Genomic DNA, 20383 nt, shown 5'->3' on the forward strand with positions numbered 1-20383 from the left:
CGCTCATCCCCGACAATGGGTCTGACTATGGGTCCATGTAAAAGGACCTTAGGTGAGGCGTGTCTAAGTTGCATCAATTATCAAAATCAGTAACAAGTCAGCGGTCAGTGAAGATTATCTGATTTATAGCATCCTACTAGCCACCTACTTTCCTCTTATTGATGCGCTATATGGACAAAAGCATTTGGACACACCTCAATCACTGAATTCAGGTGATTTATTAAGTCCCTTAGCCGCAGCTGCAGGTGTATAAAATCTAGAATGGGAAATTGCAAGCAACGAGGCCCTCTCGCTCAATATCAGTGTCTGACCTCACAAATGCTATTCTGGATGTATGGGCACAACTTCACACAGGCACACCAAACTCTTGCAGAAAGCCTTCCCAGAAGAGTGGAAACTCTGTATTTGGAAAAGGGATTGTTCCTTGGGATGAAGCCTTTTTGGGACACACAAACTGTATTTCTATGGTCAGATTTCACACAATCTATTTAAATAGCAATCGGAAGAAACATCCAGTAAAGAATCCGTTTGAGCACTATTCCAAAGGTAAAACATGCCTTGAGTCTGTTCAAGCAGCACGGTAAACAAACACCCCAGATGGGACTTGAACCCACAATCCCTGGCTTAGGAGGCCAGTGCCTTATCCATTAGGCCACTGGGGCCATATACTGCCAAGTGAAAGTCAGCTTACTAATTTTTTTAAATGACAAAAACATTATCTTGCGACTATGTTACTCAGTTTTCTGGTGCCATTTGCATTCCAGATGGAAAACAATCTTAACCATGTGCTTGCTTTCCTTACACAAGAGCAAGGAGTTTCTAGGAGTCTTGGTTTTGATCACTTAGTCCATGACATATTTTAATACTGATGATGGAAATCTCATTGGGTTGCCAGAACCCTTGAACAACAAAGAATTCTGCTGCATTTCCCCTTCAAACATGTTAATATATCATGACGGGACCGGAGAGACATTGCTTTCCTTCTGCCGTTCTAAAACACAAATAGGTCAAGTAAACAATGCTCCAGGTGAGGCTTGAACTCACAACCTCGGCATTGCTCAACAGTTACTGCTTTATAAGTACCGTGCGCTGACCGATTGCGCCACTGGAGCACTTGGGGCCTTTCAAGGAGACCAATATATCAGGCAATTATCGGGCACAAACGAAACGATCGTCAGCGGAGATGAGGGCCACATTTACATGCAGCATTCACCTCTTCTGTATAGTGACGAGTGATCGATACAGCGACGGCTTGTCTCCATAAAAAATCATGGTTCCTGGGCAGCAGAAGGCTGCTGTGGAAAAACGTTGATTTTGGGTTCCGGGAGAAAGACACCCTCACCCGATGAACGAGTGTTTGCTCATTCATTGGGTGATCGGCGCCAGCTAATTATGAGGAACAAACGCTTATACAAACGCTCATCCCGACAATGGGTCTGACTATGGGTCCATGTAAAAGGACCTTAGGTGAGGCGTGTCTAAGTTGCATCAATTATCAAAATCAGTAACCAAGTCAGCGGTCAGTGAAGATTATCTGATTTATAGCATCCTACTAGCCACCTACTTTCCTCTTATTGATGCGCTATATGGACAAAAGCATTTGGACACACCTCAATCACTGAATTCAGGTGATTTATTAAGTCCCTTAGCCGCAGCTGCAGGTGTATAAAATCTAGAATGGAAATTGCAAGCAACGAGGCCCTCTCGCTCAATATCAGTGTCTGACCTCACAAATGCTATTCTGGATGTATGGGCACAACTTCACACAGGCACACCAAACTCTTGCAGAAAGCCTTCCCAGAAGAGTGGAAACTCTGTATTTGGAAAAGGGATTGTTCCTTGGGATGAAGCGTTTTTGGGACACACAAACTGTATTTCTATGGTCAGAATTCACACAATCTATTTAAATAGCAATCGGAAGAAACATCCAGTAAAGAATCCGTTTGAGCACTATTCCAAAGGTAAAACATGCCTTGAGTCTGTTCAAGCAGCACGGTAAACAAACACCCCAGATGGGACTTGAACCCACAATCCCTGGCTTAGGAGGCCAGTGCCTTATCCATTAGGCCACTGGGGCCATATACTGCCAAGTGAAAGTCAGCTTACTATTTTTTTTAAATGACAAAAACATTATCTTGCGACTATGTTACTCAGTTTTCTGGTGCCATTTGCATTCCAGATGGAAAACAATCTTAACCATGTGCTTGCTTTCCTTACACAAGAGCAAGGAGTTTCTAGGAGTCTTGGTTTTGATCACTTAGTCCATGACATATTTTAATACTGATGATGGAAATCTCATTGGGTTGCCAGAACCCTTGAACAACAAAGAATTCTGCTGCATTTCCCCTTCAAACATGTTAATATATCATGACGGGACCGGAGAGACATTGCTTTCCTTCTGCCGTTCTAAAACACAAATAAGTCAAGTAAACAATGCTCCAGGTGAGGCTTGAACTCACAACCTCGGCATTGCTCAACAGATACTGCTTTATAAGTACCGCGCGCTGACCGATTGCGCCACTGGAGCACTTGGGGCCTCTCAAGGAGACCAATATATCAGGCAATTATCGGGCACAAACGAAACGTTCCCAATAATTGTCTGATCGTCAGCGGAGATGAGGGCCACATTTACATGCAGCATTCACCTCTTCTGTATAGTGACGAGTGATCGATACAGCGACGGCTTGTCTCCATAAAAAATCATGGTTCCTGGGCAGCAGAAGGCTGCTGTGGAAAAACGTTGATTTTGGGTTCCGGGAGAAAGACACCCTCACCCGATGAACGAGTGTTTGCTCATTCATTGGGTGATCGGCGCCAGCTAATTATGAGGAACAAACGCTTATACAAACGCTCATCCCCGACAATGGGTCTGACTATGGGTCCATGTAAAAGGACCTTAGGTGAGGCGTGTCTAAGTTGCATCAATTATCAAAATCAGTAACCAAGTCAGCGGTCAGTGAAGATTATCTGATTTATAGCATCCTACTAGCCACCTACTTTCCTCTTATTGATGCGCTATATGGACAAAAGCATTTGGACACACCTCAATCACTGAATTCAGGTGATTTATTAAGTCCCTTAGCCGCAGCTGCAGGTGTATAAAATCTAGAATGGAAATTGCAAGCAACGAGGCCTCTCGCTCAATATCAGTGTCTGACCTCACAAATGCTATTCTGGATGTATGGGCACAACTTCACACAGGCACACACCAAACTCTTGCAGAAAGCCTTCCCAGAAGAGTGGAAACTCTATATTTGGAAAAGGGATTGTTCCTTGGGATGAAGCGTTTTTGGGACACACAAACTGTATTTCTATGGTCAGATTTCACACAATCTATTTAAATAGCAATCGGAAGAAACATCCAGTAAAGAATCTGTTTGAGCACTATTCCAAAGGTAAAACATGCCTTGATTCTGTTCAAGCAGCACAGTAAACAAACACCCCAGATGGGACTTGAACCCACAATCCCTGGCTTAGGAGGCCAGTGCCTTATCCATTAGGCCACTGGGGCCATATACTGCCAAGTGAAAGTCAGCTTACTAATTATTTTTTAAATGACAAAAACATTATCTTGCGACTATGTTACTCAGTTTTCTGGTGACATTTGCATTCCAGATGGAAAACAATCTTAACCATGTGCTTGCTTTCCTTACACAAGAGCAAGGAGTTTCTAGGAGTCTTGGTTTTGATCACTTAGTCCATGACATATTTTAATACTGATGATGAAAATCTCATTGGGTTGCCAGAACCCTTGAACAATAAAGAATTCTGCTGCATTTCCCCTTCAAACATGTTAATATATCATGACGGGACCGGAGAGACATTGCTTTCCTTCTGCCGTTCTAAAACACAAATAGGTCAAGTAAACAATGCTCCAGGTGAGGCTTGAACTCACAACCTCGGCATTGCTCAACAGTTACTGCTTTATAAGTACCGTGCGCTGACCGATTGCGCCACTGGAGCACTTGGGGCCTTTCAAGGAGACCAATATATCAGGCAATTATCGGGCACAAACGAAACGTTCCCAATAATTGTCTGATCGTCAGCGGAGATGAGGGCCACATTTACATGCAGCATTCACCTCTTCTGTATAGTGACGAGTGATCGATACAGCGACGGCTTGTCTCCATAAAAAATCATGGTTCCTGGGCAGCAGAAGGCTGCTGTGGAAAAACGTTGATTTTGGGTTCCGGGAGAAAGACACCCTCACCCGATGAACGAGTGTTTGCTCATTCATTGGGTGATCGGCGCCAGCTAATTATGAGGAACAAACGCTTATACAAACGCTCATCCCCGACAATGGGTCTGACTATGGGTCCATGTAAAAGGACCTTAGGTGAGGCGTGTCTAAGTTGCATCAATTATCAAAATCAGTAACCAAGTCAGCGGTCAGTGAAGATTATCTGATTTATAGCATCCTACTAGCCACCTACTTTCCTCTTATTGATGCGCTATATGGACAAAAGCATTTGGACACACCTCAATCACTGAATTCAGGTGATTTATTAAGTCCCTTAGCCGCAGCTGCAGGTGTATAAAATCTAGAATGGAAATTGCAAGCAACGAGGCCCTCTCGCTCAATATCAGTGTCTGACCTCACAAATGCTATTCTGGATGTATGGGCACAACTTCACACAGGCACACCAAACTCTTGCAGAAAGCCTTCCAGAAGAGTGGAAACTCTGTATTTGGAAAAGGGATTGTTCCTTGGGATGAAGCCTTTTTGGGACACACAAACTGTATTTCTATGGTCAGATTTCACACAATCTATTTAAATAGCAATCGGAAGAAACATCCAGTAAAGAATCCGTTTGAGCACTATTCCAAAGGTAAAACATGCCTTGAGTCTGTTCAAGCAGCACGGTAAACAAACACCCCAGATGGGACTTGAACCCACAATCCCTGGCTTAGGAGGCCAGTGCCTTATCCATTAGGCCACTGGGGCCATATACTGCCAAGTGAAAGTCAGCTTACTAATTTTTTTAAATGACAAAAACATTATCTTGCGACTATGTTACTCAGTTTTCTGGTGCCATTTGCATTCCAGATGGAAAACAATCTTAACCATGTGCTTGCTTTCCTTACACAAGAGCAAGGAGTTTCTAGGAGTCTTGGTTTTGATCACTTAGTCCATGACATATTTTAATACTGATGATGGAAATCTCATTGGGTTGCCAGAACCCTTGAACAACAAAGAATTCTGCTGCATTTCCCCTTCAAACATGTTAATATATCATGACGGGACCGGAGAGACATTGCTTTCCTTCTGCCGTTCTAAAACACAAATAGGTCAAGTAAACAATGCTCCAGGTGAGGCTTGAACTCACAACCTCGGCATTGCTCAACAGTTACTGCTTTATAAGTACCGTGCGCTGACCGATTGCGCCACTGGAGCACTTGGGGCCTTTCAAGGAGACCAATATATCAGGCAATTATCGGGCACAAACGAAACGATCGTCAGCGGAGATGAGGGCCACATTTACATGCAGCATTCACCTCTTCTGTATAGTGACGAGTGATCGATACAGCGACGGCTTGTCTCCATAAAAAATCATGGTTCCTGGGCAGCAGAAGGCTGCTGTGGAAAAACGTTGATTTTGGGTTCCGGGAGAAAGACACCCTCACCCGATGAACGAGTGTTTGCTCATTCATTGGGTGATCGGCGCCAGCTAATTATGAGGAACAAACGCTTATACAAACGCTCATCCCCGACAATGGGTCTGACTATGGGTCCATGTAAAAGGACCTTAGGTGAGGCGTGTCTAAGTTGCATCAATTATCAAAATCAGTAACCAAGTCAGCGGTCAGTGAAGATTATCTGATTTATAGCATCCTACTAGCCACCTACTTTCCTCTTATTGATGCGCTATATGGACAAAAGCATTTGGACACACCTCAATCACTGAATTCAGGTGATTTATTAAGTCCCTTAGCCGCAGCTGCAGGTGTATAAAATCTAGAATGGAAATTGCAAGCAACGAGGCCCTCTCGCTCAATATCAGTGTCTGACCTCACAAATGCTATTCTGGATGTATGGGCACAACTTCACACAGGCACACCAAACTCTTGCAGAAAGCCTTCCCAGAAGAGTGGAAACTCTGTATTTGGAAAAGGGATTGTTCCTTGGGATGAAGCCTTTTTGGGACACACAAACTGTATTTCTATGGTCAGATTTCACACAATCTATTTAAATAGCAATCGGAAGAAACATCCAGTAAAGAATCCGTTTGAGCACTATTCCAAAGGTAAAACATGCCTTGAGTCTGTTCAAGCAGCACGGTAAACAAACACCCCAGATGGGACTTGAACCCACAATCCCTGGCTTAGGAGGCCGGTGCCTTATCCATTAGGCCACTGGGGCCATATACTGCCAAGTGAAAGTCAGCTTACTATTTTTTTTAAATGACAAAAACATTATCTTGCGACTATGTTACTCAGTTTTCTGGTGCCATTTGCATTCCAGATGGAAAACAATCTTAACCATGTGCTTGCTTTCCTTACACAAGAGCAAGGAGTTTCTAGGAGTCTTGGTTTTGATCACTTAGTCCATGACATATTTTAATACTGATGATGGAAATCTCATTGGGTTGCCAGAACCCTTGAACAATAAAGAATTCTGCTGCATTTCCCCTTCAAACATGTTAATATATCATGACGGGACCGGAGAGACATTGCTTTCCTTCTGCCGTTCTAAAACACAAATAAGTCAAGTAAACAATGCTCCAGGTGAGGCTTGAACTCACAACCTCGGCATTGCTCAACAGTTACTGATTTATAAGTACCGCGCGCTGACCGATTGCGCCACTGGAGCACTTGGGGCCTTTCAAGGAGACCAATATATCAGGCAATTATCGGGCACAAACGAAACGTTCCCAATAATTGTCTGATCGTCAGCGGAGATGAGGGCCACATTTACATGCAGCATTCACCTCTTCTGTATAGTGACGAGTGATCGATACAGCGACGGCTTGTCTCCATAAAAAATCATGGTTCCTGGGCAGCAGAAGGCTGCTGTGGAAAAACGTTGATTTTGGGTTCCGGGAGAAAGACACCCTCACCCGATGAACGAGTGTTTGCTCATTCATTGGGTGATCGGCGCCAGCTAATTATGAGGAACAAACGCTTATACAAACGCTCATCCCCGACAATGGGTCTGACTATGGGTCCATGTAAAAGGACCTTAGGTGAGGCGTGTCTAAGTTGCATCAATTATCAAAATCAGTAACCAAGTCAGCGGTCAGTGAAGATTATCTGATTTATAGCATCCTACTAGCCACCTACTTTCCTCTTATTGATGCGCTATATGGACAAAAGCATTTGGACACACCTCAATCACTGAATTCAGGTGATTTATTAAGTCCCTTAGCCGCAGCTGCAGGTGTATAAAATCTAGAATGGAAATTGCAAGCAACGAGGCCCTCTCGCTCAATATCAGTGTCTGACCTCACAAATGCTATTCTGGATGTATGGGCACAACTTCACACAGGCACACCAAACTCTTGCAGAAAGCCTTCCCAGAAGAGTGGAAACTCTGTATTTGGAAAAGGGATTGTTCCTTGGGATGAAGCCTTTTTGGGACACACAAACTGTATTTCTATGGTCAGATTTCACACAATCTATTTAAATAGCAATCGGAAGAAACATCCAGTAAAGAATCCGTTTGAGCACTATTCCAAAGGTAAAACATGCCTTGAGTCTGTTCAAGCAGCACGGTAAACAAACACCCCAGATGGGACTTGAACCCACAATCCCTGGCTTAGGAGGCCAGTGCCTTATCCATTAGGCCACTGGGGCCATATACTGCCAAGTGAAAGTCAGCTTACTATTTTTTTTAAATGACAAAAACATTATCTTGCGACTATGTTACTCAGTTTTCTGGTGCCATTTGCATTCCAGATGGAAAACAATCTTAACCATGTGCTTGCTTTCCTTACACAAGAGCAAGGAGTTTCTAGGAGTCTTGGTTTTGATCACTTAGTCCATGACATATTTTAATACTGATGATGGAAATCTCATTGGGTTGCCAGAACCCTTGAACAATAAAGAATTCTGCTGCATTTCCCCTTCAAACATGTTAATATATCATGACGGGACCGGAGAGACATTGCTTTCCTTCTGCCGTTCTAAAACACAAATAAGTCAAGTAAACAATTGTCCAGGTGAGGCTTGAACTCACAACCTCGGCATTGCTCAACAGTTACTGCTTTATAAGTACTGCGCGCTGACCGATTGCGCCACTGGAGCACTTGGGGCCTTTCAAGGAGACCAATATATCAGGCAATTATCGGGCACAAACGAAACGTTCCCAATAATTGTCTGATCGTCAGCGGAGATGAGGGCCACATTTACATGCAGCATTCACCTCTTCTGGATAGTGACGAGTGATCGATACAGCGACGGCTTGTCTCCATAAAAAATCATGGTTCCTGGGCAGCAGAAGGCTGCTGTGGAAAAACGTTGATTTTGGGTTCCGGGAGAGAGACACCCTCACCCGATGAACGAGTGTTTGCTCATTCATTGGGTGATCGGCGCCAGCTAATTATGAGGAACAAACGCTTATACAAACGCTCATCCCCGACAATGGGTCTGACTATGGGTCCATGTAAAAGGACCTTAGGTGAGGCGTGTCTAAGTTGCATCAATTATCAAAATCAGTAACCAAGTCAGCGGTCAGTGAAGATTATCTGATTTATAGCATCCTACTAGCCACCTACTTTCCTCTTATTGATGCGCTATATGGACAAAAGCATTTGGACACACCTCAATCACTGAATTCAGGTGATTTATTAAGTCCCTTAGCCGCAGCTGCAGGTGTATAAAATCTAGAATGGAAATTGCAAGCAACGAGGCCCTCTCGCTCAATATCAGTGTCTGACCTCACAAATGCTATTCTGGATGTATGGGCACAACTTCACACAGGCACACCAAACTCTTGCAGAAAGCCTTCCCAGAAGAGTGGAAACTCTGTATTTGGAAAAGGGATTGTTCCTTGGGATGAAGCCTTTTTGGGACACACAAACTGTATTTCTATGGTCAGATTTCACACAATCTATTTAAATAGCAATCGGAAGAAACATCCAGTAAAGAATCCGTTTGAGCACTATTCCAAAGGTAAAACATGCCTTGAGTCTGTTCAAGCAGCACGGTAAACAAACACCCCAGATGGGACTTGAACCCACAATCCCTGGCTTAGGAGGCCAGTGCCTTATCCATTAGGCCACTGGGGCCATATACTGCCAAGTGAAAGTCAGCTTACAATTTTCTTTTTAAACGACAAAAACATTATCTTGCGACTATGTTACTCAGTTTTCTGGTGCCATTTGCATTCCAGATGGAAAACAATCTTAACCATGTGCTTGCTTTCCTTACACAAGAGCAAGGAGTTTCTAGGAGTCTTGGTTTTGATCACTTAGTCCATGACATATTTTAATACTGATGATGGAAATCTCATTGGGTTGCCAGAACCCTTGAACAATAAAGAATTCTGCTGCATTTCCCCTTCAAACATGTTAATATATCATGACGGGACCGGAGAGACATTGCTTTCCTTCTGCCGTTCTAAAACACAAATAAGTCAAGTAAACAATTGTCCAGGTGAGGCTTGAACTCACAACCTCGGCATTGCTCAACAGTTACTGCTTTATAAGTACTGCGCGCTGACCGATTGCGCCACTGGAGCACTTGGGGCCTTTCAAGGAGACCAATATATCAGGCAATTATCGGGCACAAACGAAACGTTCCCAATAATTGTCTGATCGTCAGCGGAGATGAGGGCCACATTTACATGCAGCATTCACCTCTTCTGTATAGTGACGAGTGATCGATACAGCGACGGCTTGTCTCCATAAAAAATCATGGTTCCTGGGCAGCAGAAGGCTGCTGTGGAAAAACGTTGATTTTGGGTTCCGGGAGAGAGACACCCTCACCCGATGAACGAGTGTTTGCTCATTCATTGGGTGATCGGCGCCAGCTAATTATGAGGAACAAACGCTTATACAAACGCTCATCCCCGACAATGAGTCTGACTATGGGTCCATGTAAAAGGACCTTAGGTGAGGTGTGTCTAAGTTGCATCAATTATCAAAATCAGTAACCAAGTCAGCGGTCAGTGAAGATTATCTGATTTATAGCATCCTACTAGCCACCTACTTTCCTCTTATTGATGCGCTATATGGACAAAAGCATATGGACACACCTCAATCACTGAATTCAGGTGTTTCATTGAGTCCCATAGCCGCAGCTGCAGGTGTATAAAATCTAGAATGGAAATTGCAAGCAACGAGGCCCTCTCGCTCAATATCAGTGTCTGACCTCACAAATGCTATTCTGGATGTATGGGCACAACTTCACACAGGCACACACCAAACTCTTGTAGAAAGCCTTCCCAGAAGAGTGGAAACTCTGTATTTGGAAAAGGGATTGTTCCTTGGGATGAAGCCTTTTTGGGACACACAAACTGTATTTCTATGGTCAGATTTCACACAATCTATTTAAATAGCAATCGGAAGAAACATCCAGTAAAGAATCCGTTTGAGCACTATTCCAAAGGTAAAACATGCCTTGAGTCTGTTCAAGCAGCACGGTAAACAAACACCCCAGATGGGACTTGAACCCACAATCCCTGGCTTAGGAGGCCAGTGCCTTATCCATTAGGCCACTGGGGCCATATACTGCCAAGTGAAAGTCAGCTTACTAATTTTTTTAAATGACAAAAACATTATCTTGCGACTATGTTACTCAGTTTTCTGGTGCCATTTGCATTCCAGATGGAAAACAATCTTAACCATGTGCTTGCTTTCCTTACACAAGAGCAAGGAGTTTCTAGGAGTCTTGGTTTTGATCACTTAGTCCATGACATATTTTAATACTGATGATGGAAATATCATTGGGTTGCCAGAACCCTTGAACAATAAAGAATTCTGCTGCATTTCCCCTTCAAACATGTTAATATATCATGACGGGACCGGAGAGACATTGCTTTCCTTCTGCCGTTCTAAAACACAAATAAGTCAAGTAAACAATTGTCCAGGTGAGGCTTGAACTCACAACCTCGACATTGCTCAACAGTTACTGCTTTATAAGTACCGCGCGCTGACCGATTGCGCCACTGGAGCACTTGGGGCCTTTCAAGGAGACCAATATATCAGGCAATTATCGGGCACAAACGAAACGTTCCCAATAATTGTCTGATCGTCAGCGGAGATGAGGGCCACATTTACATGCAGCATTCACCTCTTCTGTATAGTGACGAGTGATCGATACAGCGACGGCTTGTCTCCATAAAAAAATCATGGTTCCTGGGCAGCAGAAGGCTGCTGTGGAAAAACGTTGATTTTGGGTTCCGGGAGAAAGACACCCTCACCCGATGAACTAGTGTTTGCTCATTCATTGGGTGATCGGCGCCCGCTAATTATGAGGAACAAACGCTTATACAAACGCTCATCCCGACAATGGGTCTGACTATGGGTCCATGTAAAAGGACCTTAGGTGAGGTGTGTCTAAGTTGCATCAATTATCAAAAATCAGTAACCAAGTCAGCGGTCAGTGAAGATTATCTGATTTATAGCATCCTACTAGCCACCTACTTTCCTCTTATTGATGCGCTATATGGACAAATGCATATGGACACACCTCAATCACTGAATTCAGGTGTTTCATTGAGTCCCATAGCCGCAGCTGCAGGTGTATAAAATCTAGAATGGAAATTGCAAGCAACGAGGTACTCTCGCTCAATATCAGTGTCTGACCTCACAAATGCTATTCTGGATGTATGGGCACAACTTCACACAGGCACACACCAAACTCTTGTAGAAAGCCTTCCCAGAAGAGTGGAAACTCTATATTTGGAAAAGGGATTGTTCCTTGGGATGAAGCGTTTTTGTGACACACAAACTGTATTTCTATGGTCAGATTTCACACAATCTATTTAAATAGCTATCGGAAGAAACATCCAGTAAAGAATCCGTTTGAGCACTATTCCAAAGGTAAAACATGCCTTGAGTCTGTTCAAGCAGCACGGTAAACAAACACCCCAGATGGGACTTGAACCCACAATCCCTGGATTAGGAGGCCAGTGCCTTATCCATTAGGCCACTGGGGCCATATACTGCCAAGTGAAAGTCAGCTTACTAATTTTTTTTAAATGACAAAAACATTATCTTGCGACTATGTTACTCAGTTTTCTGGTGCCATTTGTATTCCAGATGGAAAACAATCTTAACCATGTGCTTGCTTTCCTTACACAAGAGCAAGGAGTTTCTAGGAGTCTTGGTTTTGATCACTTAGTCCATGACATATTTTAATACTGATGATGGAAATCTCATTGGGTTGCCAGAACCCTTGAACAATAAAGAATTCTGCTGCATTTCCCCTTCAAACATGTTAATATATCATGACGGGACCGGAGAGACATTGCTTTCCTTCTGCCGTTCTAAAACACAAATAAGTCAAGTAAACAATGCTCCAGGTGAGGCTTGAACTCACAACCTCGGCATTGCTCAACAGTTACTGCTTTATAAGTACCGCGCGCTGACCGATTGCACCACTGGAGCACTTAGGGCCTTTCAAGGAGACCAATATATCAGGCAATTATCGGGCACAAACGAAACGTTCCCAATAATTGTCTGATCGTCAGCGGAGATGAGGGCCACATTTACATGCAGCATTCACCTCTTCTGTATAGTGACGAGTGATCGATACAGCGACGGCTTGTCTCCATAAAAAATCATGGTCCCTGGGCAGCAGAAGGCTGCTGTGGAAAAACGTTGATTTTGGGTTCCGGGAGAAAGACACCCTCACCCGATGAACGAGTGTTTGCTCATTCATTGGGTGATCGGCGCCAGCTAATTATGAGGAACAAACGCTTATACAAACGCTCATCCCCGACAATGGGTCTGACTATGGGTCCATGTAAAAGGACCTTAGGTGAGGCGTGTCTAAGTTGCATCAATTATCAAAATCAGTAACCAAGTCAGCGGTCAGTGAAGATTATCTGATTTATAGCATCCTACTAGCCACCTACTTTCCTCTTATTGATGCGCTATATGGACAAAAGCATTTGGACACACCTCAATCACTGAATTCAGGTGATTTATTAAGTCCCTTAGCCGCAGCTGCAGGTGTATAAAATCTAGAATGGAAATTGCAAGCAACGAGGCCCTCTCGCTCAATATCAGTGTCTGACCTCACAAATGCTATTCTGGATGTATGGGCACAACTTCACACAGGCACACACCAAACTCTTGCAGAAAGCCTTCCCAGAAGAGTGGAAACTCTATATTTGGAAAAGGGATTGTTCCTTGGGATGAAGCGTTTTTGGGACACACAAACTGTATTTCTATGGTCAGAATTCACACAATCTATTTAAATAGCAATCGGAAGAAACATCCAGTAAAGAATCTGTTTGAGCACTATTCCAAAGGTAAAACATGCCTTGATTCTGTTCAAGCAGCACAGTAAACAAACACCCCAGATGGGACTTGAACCCACAATCCCTGGCTTAGGAGGCCAGTGCCTTATCCATTAGGCCACTGGGGCCATATACTGCCAAGTGAAAGTCAGCTTACTAATTATTTTTTAAATGACAAAAACATTATCTTGCGACTATGTTACTCAGTTTTCTGGTGACATTTGCATTCCAGATGGAAAACAATCTTAACCATGTGCTTGCTTTCCTTACACAAGAGCAAGGAGTTTCTAGGAGTCTTGGTTTTGATCACTTAGTCCATGACATATTTTAATACTGATGATGAAAATCTCATTGGGTTGCCAGAACCCTTGAACAATAAAGAATTCTGCTGCATTTCCCCTTCAAACATGTTAATATATCATGACGGGACCGGAGAGACATTGCTTTCCTTCTGCCGTTCTAAAACACAAATAAGTCAAGTAAACAATGCTCCAGGTGAGGCTTGAACTCACAACCTCGGCATTGCTCAACAGTTACTGCTTTATAAGTACCGTGCGCTGACCGATTGCGCCACTGGAGCACCTGGGGCCTTTCAAGGAGACCAATATATCAGGCAATTATCGGGCACAAACGAAACGTTCCCAATAATTGTCTGATCGTCAGCGGAGATGAGGGCCACATTTACATGCAGCATTCACCTCTTCTGTATAGTGACGAGTGATCGATACAGCGACGGCTTGTCTCCATAAAAAATCATGGTTCCTGGGCAGCAGAAGGCTGCTGTGGAAAAACGTTGATTTTGGGTTCCGGGAGAAAGACACCCTCACCCGATGAACGAGTGTTTGCTCATTCATTGGGTGATCGGCGCCAGCTAATTATGAGGAACAAACGCTTATACAAACGCTCATCCCCGACAATGGGTCTGACTATGGGTCCATGTAAAAGGACCTTAGGTGAGGCGTGTCTAAGTTGCATCAATTATCAAAATCAGTAACCAAGTCAGCGGTCAGTGAAGATTATCTGATTTATAGCATCCTACTAGCCACCTACTTTCCTCTTATTGATGCGCTATATGGACAAAAGCATTTGGACACACCTCAATCACTGAATTCAGGTGATTTATTAAGTCCCTTAGCCGCAGCTGCAGGTGTATAAAATCTAGAATGGAAATTGCAAGCAACGAGGCCCTCTCGCTCAATATCAGTGTCTGACCTCACAAATGCTATTCTGGATGTACAGTAGGTGTTTGTGACATTGTGTTTTCAGCACGACAGCGTCGCGCTGATACTCGGCGACGTGGTGCCGAGATCTCGCACTCACTGGGATAGCGACAGCACATCCCAGCAAGCGCGTCATAGAAGAGGCGGGAGATCCGACTTGGATTCCCGCCAATTCTACACGTGTGCGGCGTTTGTTATGAATCCTGAGGGGGAAGTCCCCGCCGGATTTTAAATAAAAATCCGGCCTGGGTCCCGCCCTCAGGAGCATACCGGGCCCTTAGGTCTGGTATGGATTGTAAGGAGAGCCCCCCCTACGCCGAAAAAAACGGCGTAGGGGGTCCCCCTACAATCCATACCAGACCCGTATCCAAAGCACGCTACCCGGCCAGCCAGGAAGGGAGTGGGGACGAGCGAGCGCCCCCCCCCCCTCCTGAGCCGTACCAGGCTGCATGCCCTCAACATGGGGGGTTGGGTGCTCTGGGGCAGGGGGCGCACTGCGGCCCCCCCACCTCAGAGCACCCTGTCCCCATGTTGATGAGGACAGGGCCCCTTCCCGACAACCCTGGCCGTTGGTTGTCGGGGTATGCGGGCGGGAGGCTTAACGGAATCTGGGAGCCCCCTTTAATAAGGGGGGCCCCCAGATACCGGCCCCCCACCCTAAGTGAATGAGTATGGGGTACATCGTACCCCTACCCATTCACCTGCAAGAAAAGTGGTAAAAACACAAATAAACCACACAGTGTATTAAAATATTTTATTTTTCTGCTCCGGAGGCCGCCCCCTGTCTTCTTTATTAGCTCTTTTACCAGGGGGGGCTCTTCTTCTTCCGATATCCCGACGGGTCTTCTCCGCTATCCGGGGGGGGTCTTCTCAACTCTCCGGGGTTCTCCTTCTGTCTTCTCCTTCTGTCTTGTTGTCTCCTTCTGTCTTCTGTCTCCGGGGGGGGCTCTTCTTCTTCCGATATCCCGACGGGTCTTCTCCGCTATCCGGGGGGGGTCTTCTCAACTCTCCGGGGTTCTCCTTCTGTCTTCTCCTTCTGTCTTGTTGTCTCCTTCTGTCTTCTGTCTCTGGGGGGGGCTCTTCTTCTTCCGATATCCCGACGGGTCTTCTCCGCTATCCGGGGGGGTCTTCTCAACTCTTCGGGGTTCTCCTTCTGTCTTCTCCTTCTGTTCTTCTTCTGTCTTCTCCTTCCTTCTTGTTGTCTCGGCGCACCCCGGTTCTTCGTCTCGCGAGACTCGGCGCACCCCGATTCTTCTCTCTGTTGTTGACTCGGCGCACCCCGGTTCTCGCGAGACGAAGAATCGGGGTGCGCCGAGTCTCGCGAGACGAAGAACCGGGGTGCGCCGAGTCAACAACAGAGAGAAGAATCGGGGTGCGCCGAGTCTCGCGAGACGAAGAACCGGGGTGCGCCGAGACAACAAGAAGGAAGGAGAAGACAGAAGAAGAACAGAAGGAGAAGACAGAAGGAGAACCCCGAAGAGTTGAGAAGACCCCCCCGGATAGCGGAGAAGACCCGTCGGGATATCGGAAGAAGAAGAGCCCCCCCCGGAGACAGAAGACAGAAGGAGACAACAAGACAGAAGGAGAAGACAGAAGGAGAACCCCGGAGAGTTGAGAAGACCCCCCCCGGATAGCGGAGAAGACCCGTCGGGATATCGGAAGAAGAAGAGCCCCCCCTGGTAAAAGAGCTAATAAAGAAGACAGGGGGCGGCCTCCGGAGCAGAAAAATAAAATATTTTAATACACTGTGTGGTTTATTTGTGTTTTTACCACTTTTCTTGCAGGTGAATGGGTAGGGGTACGATGTACCCCATACTCATTCACTTAGGGTGGGGGGCCGGTATCTGGGGGCCCCCCTTATTAAAGGGGGCTCCCAGATTCCGTTAAGCCTCCCGCCCGCATACCCCGACAACCAACGGCCAGGGTTGTCGGGAAGGGGCCCTGTCCTCATCAACATGGGGACAGGGTGCTCTGAGGTGGGGGGGCCGCAGTGCGCCCCCTGCCCCAGAGCACCCAACCCCCCATGTTGAGGGCATGCAGCCTGGTACGGCTCAGGAGGGGGGGGGGGGCGCTCGCTCGTCCCCACTCCCTTCCTGGCTGGCCGGGTAGCGTGCTTTGGATACGGGTCTGGTATGGATTGTAGGGGGACCCCCTACGCCGTTTTTTTCGGCGTAGGGGGGGCTCTCCTTACAACCCATAACAGACCTAAGGGCCCGGTATGCTCCTGAGGGCGGGACCCAGGCCGGATTTTTATTTAAAATCCGGCGGGGACTTCCCCCTCAGGATTCATAACAAACGCCGCACACGTGTAGAATTGGCGGGAATCCAAGTCGGATCTCCCGCCTCTTCTATGACGCGCTTGCTCTCCATCGCGGCAAGCCAGCTCGGCGCTGGCTCCCGCGATGGGGCTCGTATGTGCTCAATCTCGCCGAGAAATACGGCGAGATTGACACAAAATCGGGTTCACCTACTGTATGGGCACAACTTCACACAGGCACACACCAAACTCTTGCAGAAAGCCTTCCCAGAAGAGTGGAAACTCTGTATTTGGAAAAGGGATTGTTCCTTGGGATGAAGCCTTTTTGGGACACACAAACTGTATTTCTATGGTCAGATTTCACACAATCTATTTAAATAGCAATCGGAAGAAACATCCAGTAAAGAATCCGTTTGAGCACTATTCCAAAGGTAAAACATGCCTTGATTCTGTTCAAGCAGCACAGTAAACAAACACCCCAGATGGGACTTGAACCCACAATCCCTGGCTTAGGAGGCCAGTGCCTTATCCATTAGGCCACTGGGGCCATATACTGCCAAGTGAAAGTCAGCTTACTAATTATTTTTTAAATGACAAAAACATTATCTTGCGACTATGTTACTCAGTTTTCTGGTGACATTTGCATTCCAGATGGAAAACAATCTTAACCATGTGCTTGCTTTCCTTACACAAGAGCAAGGAGTTTCTAGGAGTCTTGGTTTTGATCACTTAGTCCATGACATATTTTAATACTGATGATGAAAATCTCATTGGGTTGCCAGAACATGTTAATATATCATGACGGGACCGGAGAGACATTGCTTTCCTTCTGCCGTTCTAAAACACAAATAAGTCAAGTAAACAATTGTCCAGGTGAGGCTTGAACTCACAACCTCGGCATTGCTCAACAGTTACTGCTTTATAAGTACTGCGCGCTGACCGATTGCGCCACTGGAGCACTTGGGGCCTTTCAAGGAGACCAATATATCAGGCAATTATCGGGCACAAACGAAACGTTCCCAATAATTGTCTGATCGTCAGCGGAGATGAGGGCCACATTTACATGCAGCATTCACCTCTTCTGTATAGTGACGAGTGATCGATACAGCGACGGCTTGTCTCCATAAAAAAATCATGGTTCCTGGGCAGCAGAAGGCTGCTGTGGAAAAACGTTGATTTTGGGTTCCGGGAGAAAGACACCCTCACCCGATGAACTAGTGTTTGCTCATTCATTGGGTGATCGGCGCCCGCTAATTATGAGGAACAAACGCTTATACAAACGCTCATCCCGACAATGGGTCTGACTATGGGTCCATGTAAAAGGACCTTAGGTGAGGTGTGTCTAAGTTGCATCAATTATCAAAATCAGTAACCAAGTCAGCGGTCAGTGAAGATTATCTGATTTATAGCATCCTACTAGCCACCTACTTTCCTCTTATTGATGCGCTATATGGACAAAAGCATATGGACACACCTCAATCACTGAATTCAGGTGTTTCATTGAGTCCCATAGCCGCAGCTGCAGGTGTATAAAATCTAGAATGGAAATTGCAAGCAACGAGGTACTCTCGCTCAATATCAGTGTCTGACCTCACAAATGCTATTCTGGATGTATGGGCACAACTTCACACAGGCACACACCAAACTCTTGTAGAAAGCCTTCCCAGAAGAGTGGAAACTCTGTATTTGGAAAAGGGATTGTTCCTTGGGATGAAGCCTTTTTGGGACACACAAACTGTATTTCTATGGTCAGATTTCACACAATCTATTTAAATAGCTATCGGAAGAAACATCCAGTAAAGAATCCGTTTGAGCACTATTCCAAAGGTAAAACATGCCTTGAGTCTGTTCAAGGAGCACGGTAAACAAACACCCCAGATGGGACTTGAACCCACAATCCCTGGCAATTGTTTACTTGACTTATTTGTGTTTTAGAACGGCAGAAGGAAAGCAATGTCTCTCCGGTCCCGTCATGATATATTAACATGTTTGAAGGGGAAATGCAGCAGAATTCTTTATTGTTCAAGGGTTCTGGCAACCCAATGAGATTTCCATCATCAGTATTAAAATATGTCATGGACTAAGTGATCAAAACCAAGATTCCTAGAAACTCCTTGCTCTTGTGTAAGGAAAGGTGAGGCTTGAACTTACAACCTCGGCATTGCTCAACAGTTACTGCTTTATAAGTACCGCGCGCTGACCGATTGCGCCACTAGAGCACTTGGGGCCTTTCAAGGAGACCAATATATCAGGCAATTATCGGGCACAAACGAAACGTTCCCAATAATTGTCTGATCGTCAGCGGAGATGAGGGCCACATTTACATGCAGCATTCACCTCTTCTGTATAGTGACGAGTGATCGATACAGCGACGGCTTGTCTCCATAAAAAATCATGGTTCCTGGGCAGCAGAAGGCTGCTGTGGAAAAACGTTGATTTTGGGTTCCGGGAGAAAGACACCCTCACCCGATGAACGAGTGTTTGCTCATTCATTGGGTGATCGGCGCCAGCTAATTATGAGGAACAAACGCTTATACAAACGCTCATCCCCGACAATGAGTCTGACTATGGGTCCATGTAAAAGGACCTTAGGTGAGGTGTGTCTAAGTTGCATCAATTATCAAAATCAGTATTAAGTCAGCGGTCAGTGAAGATTATCTGATTTATAGCATCCTACTAGCCACCTACTTTCCTCTTATTGATGCGCTATATGGACAAAAGCATATGGACACACCTCAATCACTGAATTCAGGTGTTTCATTGAGTCCCATAGCCGCAGCTGCAGGTGTATAAAATCTAGAATGGAAATTGCAAGCAACGAGGCCCTCTCGCTCAATATCAGTGTCTGACCTCACAAATGCTATTCTGGATGTATGGGCACAACTTCACACAGGCACACACCAAACTCTTGCAGAAAGCCTTCCCAGAAGAGTGGAAACTCTATATTTGGAAAAGGGATTGTTCCTTGGGATGAAGCGTTTTTGGGACACACAAACTGTATTTCTATGGTCAGAATTCACACAATCTATTTAAATAGCAATCGGAAGAAACATCCAGTAAAGAATCTGTTTGAGCACTATTCCAAAGGTAAAACATGCCTTGATTCTGTTCAAGCAGCACAGTAAACAAACACCCCAGATGGGACTTGAACCCACAATCCCTGGCTTAGGAGGCCAGTGCCTTATCCATTAGGCCACTGGGGCCATATACTGCCAAGTGAAAGTCAGCTTACTAATTTTTTTAAATGACAAAAACATTATCTTGCGACTATGTTACTCAGTTTTCTGGTGCCATTTGCATTCCAGATGGAAAACAATCTTAACCATGTGCTTGCTTTCCTTACACAAGAGCAAGGAGTTTCTAGGAGTCTTGGTTTTGATCACTTAGTCCATGACATATTTTAATACTGATGATGGAAATCTCATTGGGTTGCCAGAACCCTTGAACAATAAAGAATTCTGCTGCATTTCCCCTTCAAACATGTTAATATATCATGAC

General features: G+C 45.2%; 19 non-coding genes across 19 annotated transcripts; all 19 read right to left on the minus strand.

Annotated features, from left to right (window-relative positions):
* Positions 1–589: 589 nt before the first annotated feature.
* On the minus strand, positions 590–662 carry TRNAR-CCU. Its single transcript has one exon. It is a non-coding gene; the product is annotated as a tRNA-Arg (tRNA).
* Positions 663–1019: 357 nt separating this feature from the next.
* Positions 1020–1112, minus strand: TRNAI-UAU. The gene is given in 2 exon segments: positions 1020–1055; positions 1075–1112. It is a non-coding gene; the product is annotated as a tRNA-Ile (tRNA).
* An 892-nt stretch (positions 1113–2004) lies between these two features.
* Positions 2005–2077, minus strand: TRNAR-CCU. Its single transcript has one exon. It is a non-coding gene; the product is annotated as a tRNA-Arg (tRNA).
* A 357-nt stretch (positions 2078–2434) lies between these two features.
* On the minus strand, positions 2435–2527 carry TRNAI-UAU. Its single transcript is given in 2 exon segments — positions 2435–2470; positions 2490–2527. It is a non-coding gene; the product is annotated as a tRNA-Ile (tRNA).
* Positions 2528–3438: 911 nt separating this feature from the next.
* On the minus strand, positions 3439–3511 carry TRNAR-CCU. The gene has a single exon. It is a non-coding gene; the product is annotated as a tRNA-Arg (tRNA).
* A 359-nt stretch (positions 3512–3870) lies between these two features.
* TRNAI-UAU lies at positions 3871–3963 on the minus strand. Its single transcript is given in 2 exon segments — positions 3871–3906; positions 3926–3963. It is a non-coding gene; the product is annotated as a tRNA-Ile (tRNA).
* Positions 3964–4872: 909 nt separating this feature from the next.
* Positions 4873–4945, minus strand: TRNAR-CCU. The gene has a single exon. It is a non-coding gene; the product is annotated as a tRNA-Arg (tRNA).
* A 357-nt stretch (positions 4946–5302) lies between these two features.
* Positions 5303–5395, minus strand: TRNAI-UAU. The gene is given in 2 exon segments: positions 5303–5338; positions 5358–5395. It is a non-coding gene; the product is annotated as a tRNA-Ile (tRNA).
* An 893-nt stretch (positions 5396–6288) lies between these two features.
* TRNAR-CCU lies at positions 6289–6361 on the minus strand. Its single transcript has one exon. It is a non-coding gene; the product is annotated as a tRNA-Arg (tRNA).
* A 357-nt stretch (positions 6362–6718) lies between these two features.
* TRNAI-UAU lies at positions 6719–6811 on the minus strand. Its single transcript is given in 2 exon segments — positions 6719–6754; positions 6774–6811. It is a non-coding gene; the product is annotated as a tRNA-Ile (tRNA).
* Positions 6812–7721: 910 nt separating this feature from the next.
* Positions 7722–7794, minus strand: TRNAR-CCU. Its single transcript has one exon. It is a non-coding gene; the product is annotated as a tRNA-Arg (tRNA).
* A 1360-nt stretch (positions 7795–9154) lies between these two features.
* Positions 9155–9227, minus strand: TRNAR-CCU. The gene has a single exon. It is a non-coding gene; the product is annotated as a tRNA-Arg (tRNA).
* A 1364-nt stretch (positions 9228–10591) lies between these two features.
* Positions 10592–10664, minus strand: TRNAR-CCU. The gene has a single exon. It is a non-coding gene; the product is annotated as a tRNA-Arg (tRNA).
* Positions 10665–12027: 1363 nt separating this feature from the next.
* Positions 12028–12100, minus strand: TRNAR-CCU. The gene has a single exon. It is a non-coding gene; the product is annotated as a tRNA-Arg (tRNA).
* Positions 12101–12458: 358 nt separating this feature from the next.
* On the minus strand, positions 12459–12551 carry TRNAI-UAU. The gene is given in 2 exon segments: positions 12459–12494; positions 12514–12551. It is a non-coding gene; the product is annotated as a tRNA-Ile (tRNA).
* Positions 12552–13463: 912 nt separating this feature from the next.
* TRNAR-CCU lies at positions 13464–13536 on the minus strand. Its single transcript has one exon. It is a non-coding gene; the product is annotated as a tRNA-Arg (tRNA).
* Positions 13537–13895: 359 nt separating this feature from the next.
* Positions 13896–13988, minus strand: TRNAI-UAU. The gene is given in 2 exon segments: positions 13896–13931; positions 13951–13988. It is a non-coding gene; the product is annotated as a tRNA-Ile (tRNA).
* A 3371-nt stretch (positions 13989–17359) lies between these two features.
* On the minus strand, positions 17360–17432 carry TRNAR-CCU. Its single transcript has one exon. It is a non-coding gene; the product is annotated as a tRNA-Arg (tRNA).
* Positions 17433–20015: 2583 nt separating this feature from the next.
* On the minus strand, positions 20016–20088 carry TRNAR-CCU. The gene has a single exon. It is a non-coding gene; the product is annotated as a tRNA-Arg (tRNA).
* Between the last annotated feature and the right edge of the window lie 295 nt (positions 20089–20383).

This window comes from Bufo bufo, chromosome 1, assembly GCF_905171765.1.
Source record: "Bufo bufo chromosome 1, aBufBuf1.1, whole genome shotgun sequence".
In the NCBI taxonomy this organism is placed as follows: Eukaryota; Metazoa; Chordata; class Amphibia; order Anura; family Bufonidae; genus Bufo; species Bufo bufo.